Here is a 7,115-nt window from a genome sequence, read left to right as displayed (position 1 = left end):
AGGTAACCAGTGTAGAGATGATAAAATTGGGGTAATGTGTTCATATTTTGTGATCTGTTAAGAACACTAGCAGCTGCATTTTGTACTAACTGTAGCTTATGTATTGTACATATAGTGTACTACTTTAATTGCAGCTCAGATGATTGAACTTCGAAACACTGATCGAACACTAACAACAGAAGATTTAATCTGTTCATAATTCATAATTCTGGGTCTCTATATGGGTCCTTAATTGAGATTGTGGACATGGATAGCATAACCCTGTTCTAGAAAAGTCCAAGATACTAATATTTTAAGTTAAGATATATGTATCTGACCAACTCTTTTCATATGTTTCCAATACCAACATTGGAAAAACCATAGAGTTACCTTAGAATAGTCATTATTTTAGTGCTAATGTTTATATATATATATATATATATATATATATATATATATATATATATATATATATATATATATATATATATATATATATATATATATATAGTTACATTTAATAGTTACATTTAATAGTTACATTTAATAGTTGGATAACCAAAACTTGAAAACTTGTTTCCATGTCAAACCCTTAAGAGAAGTATTAGGTGGTTAAAGTGGAAGTCTACTATTAGGTAAAGCTTATGAGAAACAAATAATATATAAGTGTGAAGTGCAGGTTGCATTCCAAAAAAACTTGATCATAAGATGACATGAGCATGCAGCCATGGAACACCAACCATGACACTGAATTGTGGCTGTGCCTCTGTCGTATATAAAGTTTATGGCTCAAGATCCCTTTTCAATTTTTTTTTATTTTAACACACACATCCTAGGCCTTCTTTTTTATTTTTGTGTCCGTTCAGGTGACATGGTGTGTCAATTTGTAAGTATGCTTTTTACTACCACACTGGGCTCCTCTGTTCCAGCTCAAGCATTTAACCCCATGTTTAACTGCTTTTCTGGACCGCTAAAAGAATCTTTCAATATCTTGTGTGTGGTCATTGTGTTTGTGTATGCAACAGATACTGATCACAAATCTATTTGAAAGATAGATGGCTTGCCCTCTGGAGTTTAGCAGACTGTGTTGTTATCTGCCATTTCATTTAGCGCAGTCAGGCTTTCCACTCTTAAATTACCCGTGTGCAGAAAGGTTAATAGGAGTGCATGTAATGCATCACAAATGCAGTCTGTCTATTCACCAACATTTTTTTTTAAACTTTCATCTTCATATCTATATTTTTATTCAGTAATATTTTAAATTGGGTTGCACGTTGGCTTAGTGGTTAGCACATTCACCTCGCACTGCCAAGGTTGTGGGTTTGATTACCTCTGCTGCCCTGTGTGTGCTTCCAATGCTGTGGGGGTTTCCTCCAGGTACTCCAGTTTCCTCCCCCAGTCAAAAGACATGCATGGTAGGCTGACTGACATGTCCAAAGTGTCTGTACTGTGTGAATGTGTATGTGATTGTGCCCTGTGATGGATTGGCACCCTGTCCAGGGTGTACCCCACCTTGTGCCCCTGCCTCCTGGGATTGGCTCCAAGTTCCATGTGATGCATGTGGGGTGCACATTGGCTTAGTGGTTAGCACGTTTACCTCACATTGCCAGGGTTGTGGGTTTGATTACCTCCGCTGCCCTGTGTGTGCTCCCCGTGCTGTGAGGGCTTCCTCCGGGTACTACAGTTTCCTCCCTCAGTCCAAAGACATGCATGGTAGGCTGACTGACATGTCCAAAGTGTCCATAGTCTGTGAATGTGTATGTGATTGTGCCCTGTGATGGATTAGCACTCTGTCTAGTGTGTACCCCACCTTGTGCCCCATGCCTCCTGGGATACGCTCCAGGATCCCTGTGACCCTGAAGGATAAGAGGTATAGAAAGGTGGATGGATTTTACATTGATTTTCTTTTCCAAATGTGCTATATTGTACTCCAGTATATATACACATTGACTTTTAAACAGGTCAAGATCTGGTATTTGTAGACAGGGGCAAAGCCAGACAATTTACACTGTGGTGGAGATTGTAGACACAACTACTTTATTGGGTGTGTAGTATAAAATACTAATACACATCTATAGAAGATGACATAATATGGCTTCCCTTATCTGCTTATGGCCGGTGTAGAATCCCCATCATACATAAATGGCATACACCATTGCAATATTTGTTTGTTGTCTATCATGCTACAGAAAAAGTCACAGCTAACATAATACTATATAGGCTGTATTCTTCAGTTCGCTAGTGTTGAAGAAATACAATGCCTCCAAAATCATGAATAATGTTAACATAAGAAAAGATTGACCTATGTTTGCTTGCCTATTAATGGGTTAGTTAGGTAATCTTGCTTGAGTGGGAGGGGGTTGCATTTAAAAATGAGTTTCATATAGATATTCTGTTTAATATATATATATATGCACTTAGTGTTATAGTGTTATGATCATACATTTGAAGCATCAGAAGGAGTATCTTGCGCAGTTTGACGCCCACAGTGCTGTTAAGAGGGAAGACGGGGTGGGGTGGGGTGGGGGGTTGCTCTGTACCGGGCTACACCGGAAATCAGATGTCCTGGGTTTGTCAACAAACAGCTCTCTAAGACTGTATTGGTTTTCTCCGACGAGGACACCATGCTGGACATCTTGGTGCTGATGTTCTTCGCGATTATCGGTCTGGTTTTCCTCTCTTATATCATCTACATGCTCTGATGCACGCGCAGCTGCGTTGATGGAGCACTGTGATGGATGAGCCGCACGGATTGCGCCTCCCAGGGCATCTCCCAGGCAAAGGGTAGGCCATATTCATATTTACTGAACAATTTTCAGATTTTTGCATCTAAGCCTGGCGTGCTTTTGGCATTAAGAGACCGCTAATCGTCCACATTATATACAAAATATCTGCAATATTATATTGCGCTGTATGTCGATTCTGCGCGTTATCTATCTGTCTTTCATTCTATCTATCAGCCATCTTCTCTGACGTGGAAAAAAAAAAAAATCACAACAGCTTAATTATAAAACGTTTAGTGGTTGGTTTAGACTCACTAGAGGACTCATTTTCATATGGCAGATATAACCAATTACGCAATCCTGACAAAAACATATAAAAATCTGGGAATTATTTATTGTTGTGATATTGCACAATAATATATTATTGTGTTTGATTACATTCACCCTTTAATACTAGGATTTATATCCTTAATAACACAGAACATTTGCTTGAAATAAGTGTTTACTTCATTGTATTATGTTCATTGTATGATGGGTGTTGATTTTCTTTCTTTCTTTTACATAATCTGTTCATATTACATTTTAGAAAAGCTTGGTTAAACGTTTGGAAAAAATTTAAGAATTTAGAAACACTGTTGATATTGTTATTGCTGTAAAAATTAAATTATAGCATGTTTCTTTGGCCAGCATTTTAAAATGTAGTTGTTGATTTAAAAAAAAATTTTTTTTTTTACTTATTCTGCTGTGTTCGTACAATATCAGAATATATTGGTGATGAATTTGGAGAAGAATTTTAAAAAATCTGGACAGAGTATTTTATTGACCACTAAATGGAAATTGATAAAGACAGTGAGTGTGCTGCAACAATATGACCTCTTGTGGTTACAGTTTCAAGAGCAAACTTGGATGATGATGTTCGGCCCCCGGAGAGAGAGAAGGAAAACAGCTGGTTTTATCGAGGAGCTGGAGGAAGAGGAACACCTTTATAAAAATGACAGCTCAGAACATTCTCACACTTTACTCCGCTTCTTTCCATACCGATGGTCTCTTCATCTTCCTAAACACCATCAGAATGCAAGAAGATCCTGCTGTCCTTTCTTTTCTCTTTTTTTTTTAAAGCGGATGACAATGATATCTAGGGCTTTTTCTTTGTAACTTTGTAACTTTGCACTGTCTGCAATGGAGCACATTACTTAGTTGTATGCTTGTGAGTTAGACAAAGGATAACGAAATGGAGAGAATGAGAAGATACAGTAGATTCTATTGAGACTACATTTTATTCACTTCCTTTGTTGATTTCCTAGACATGTAATATGCACTCTTTTTAACCTTTATTCTTCCACAGGATAATAACTGCAACTGTGCTATTTGAAATAAAGAGGCAATGAAAAAATGGAAAAATATTCTCTTTTTATTTCATTTAATAATATAACAAATTTGTCCACCATCTACTTGCAGTCCTTTTGTGTAGTTAGAAACAACCACAAAATTCCAAGCCTGAAATCCATGGTAAAGGATATTATTAATCATCAGTTCTGATGGCAATTACAGGCATTTTCCTACAGCCTTTATGAATTTTGTTCATAGCAAGCATCACCTTTGCCTGGTCATATACTGATGCTAAGATTGCGAATGGAACGAACTTAGTTGAAAATCATGGTGGTAAAAAGGAGGAGGAAGTGTCTATCTGACTTCCTGGTCAGAACCATGTACTAAACAGATTATAACAACCAAGAACTATCCAATCAAATTTGGTTTGCCAGTCAGGATGCAGGCTGGTCCTATTTGCTATGCCTTTTTTCTGTAGCCTCAGTGTTATGCGCCTTATCACTGTTGCTCTGTAAGAGACGATGAGCACAGGGGCAGATTTAGTGATTTGGGGTCTCTAGGCAAAATATAGGAATGGGGCCCCATTCAGTGCTTTAGCATCGTAACTTAAATTTTCAGCATATGTTGTATAGCATTAATAGTTAAAATATATATAACTTGCATTTTTAGCAGGCCCTTGGCTTCTGACAAGAGCGAGATTTAATTGTGTTAAAATGATGTCCAGTTAGAAACGCATGTAATACCATTCACTAATTTTCACTGGGTATAGCTGAGTGTTAGACCATTTTACTGCAGATCCCCTGATCAAATCCTTGTACCCTTGTCTGACTCATGTGATTAAGGTATTCTTTACAGTTTACAGCATTAAAAGCCCAAATGGAAATCACCAAAACTATAAACGATATTATTTGTAGACAGTACTATAGCACCATGGAATTTTTTTTCAGCCTTTGCTGCAATATGAATATCGCTACTTTAAATTGCTTTAGAATGAGATCCTGTTAAAATCAACTGATGACAGTGAACTTACTTTGCCAAGGAGGATGTAGCTCAGTGGTAGTGTGTTTGCTTGCACGTTAGGAGGGCTCTGGTTCAAATCTAGTTGCCCCCATCTGGCTTGCTTTAAATGATTTACACTCTACACCATTATTATGCCCCTTATTACCATTACCAATAGTATAGAGGCAGACACAGCACTAGGCAAAGGTAGACAACCACCTTTGGCACTGAACAGGGCCCTACAAAATATGTTAGTTTTGTGTATTGCCCCCCAATCACTAAATCTGCTCCTGATTGCAGGTATGGTGGACAATCAATCATCACTTGAATGGCACAGACTATTTGTGTATTGTTGCTGACCGTGTGCATCCCTTCATGACCACAATTTATCCATCTTCTAATGGCTACTTCCAGCACGATAATGCACTGTCATAAAGCAAAAGTCATCTCAAACTGGTTTCATGAATGTGGGTAGACTAGTCAACGGATCTGAATGCAATAGAAAACCTTTGAGATGTTGTAGAACGGGGGATTCACAGCATGAAATTGCACCTGAAAAATTTGCAGGAGTTGCATGATGTAATCAGGTCAACATTTACCTGAATCTCAAAGGAATGTTTCCAACATCTTGTTGAATCCATGCCACAAACAATTGAGGCTGCTTTGAGAGCAAAGGGAGGTCCTACATAGTATTAGTGTAGTGTTCATTGAGACAATGTCCATCAGACTACTGGTAATTTCCATGGGCATAATAATGGTGTAGACTTCAAATCACTTGAAAGTACTGTGAAGCAAGTAAGACAGAGGGCATCTGGATTTGAACCAGAGACCTCTTGATCTGCAGTCAAATGCTCTACCACTGAGCTATACCCCCATGGCCTCATGTGTTTGATTGATAGGACTTGCATATGGGGGTATAGCTCAGTGGTAGAGCATTTGACTGCAGATCAAGAGGTCCCTGGTTCAATTCCGGGTGCCCCCTGTCTAATTTGCTTCAGAGAATTGTTCAGTGATTTTCAATCTACACCATTATTACACCCATGGAAATTACCAATAGTATAAATTATATTGTCTATATGCTCACGGAACACTATACTAATACTGTGTAGGGCCTCACTTTGCTCTCAAAACAGCCTCCGTGGCATGAATTCAACAGGATGTTTGAAACATTCCTTTGAGATTCTGGTCCATGTTAACATGATTAACATTACTGATGATTTTTCATGTGCACTTTCCTGCTGCAAATCCGCCATTCTACCACATCTCAGTTGGATCTTCTATTGGATTCAGATCCAGTGACTGGAAAGGCCACTGAAGAATATTGAACTCATTGTCGTGTTCATGAAACCAGTTTGATACGACCTTTGCTTTGAGACGGTGCATTATCCTGTGGCCATGAAGGGATGCACATGGTCAGCAACAATACTCAAATAGTCTGTGGCATTCAAACGATGATTGACTGGTATGATTGATTATTGATTGGCCACCATACCTTCAATCAGGGCCCTGGGCAAAATATAGGAATGGGGCCCTATTCAGTGTTTAATAATCGATATTTAAATTTTCAGCACGTTATTTACCATTAATAATTAAAATGTATACATAATTTGCATTTTTATGGGGCCCTTGGCTTCAAGGGGCCCAAGGCCCCTACTTTTACCCAGCGCTAAGTCCGCACCTACAGGGATAATAAACCTTACATTTATTAGCCTTCCAAAAGTATATAAATGGTCCTTCAAGCTTCAAAAAAATATTTTAATAATAAATCAGTCAGGAATTTGACTTTAGATGTAGAGTAATTCAACAATAATAGACTTTACTTGCAAACATTTAATATTATGTGTGTGTGTGTGTGTGTGTGTGTGTGTGTGCATAGCTGTGGATACATGGTATTACCTCGACATCTAGTTGTAGTAATGAGAACAACACACTATGTGTGACCAGCATGGTGGCTATGTCTACAACAGAGAGTCAAGTCAAGTGGGTTTTTATTGTCATTCCCATTCATAACAATGAGTAAGACCAAGTGGGTTTTTATTGTCATTCCTCTATATAGCCTGTATACACTGGAACGAAATGGTGTTT

At 38.1% G+C, this 7,115-nt stretch overlaps 2 non-coding genes across 2 annotated transcripts; one reads left to right on the top strand and one right to left on the bottom strand.

Moving 5' to 3' along the window:
• Nucleotides 1-5,832: 5,832 nt before the first annotated feature.
• On the bottom strand, nt 5,833-5,904 carry trnac-gca (transfer RNA cysteine (anticodon GCA)). Its single transcript has one exon. It is a non-coding gene; the product is annotated as a tRNA-Cys (tRNA).
• A 36-nt stretch (nt 5,905-5,940) lies between these two features.
• trnac-gca (transfer RNA cysteine (anticodon GCA)) lies at nt 5,941-6,012 on the top strand. Its single transcript has one exon. It is a non-coding gene; the product is annotated as a tRNA-Cys (tRNA).
• Nucleotides 6,013-7,115: the final 1,103 nt, after the last annotated feature.

This window comes from Ictalurus punctatus, chromosome 2 (genome assembly GCF_001660625.3).
Source record: "Ictalurus punctatus breed USDA103 chromosome 2, Coco_2.0, whole genome shotgun sequence".
NCBI classification, from domain to species: domain Eukaryota; kingdom Metazoa; phylum Chordata; class Actinopteri; order Siluriformes; family Ictaluridae; genus Ictalurus; species Ictalurus punctatus.
The sequence above is the reverse complement of the archived record's forward strand: the minus strand, read 5'-3'. Positions and strand labels throughout refer to the sequence as shown.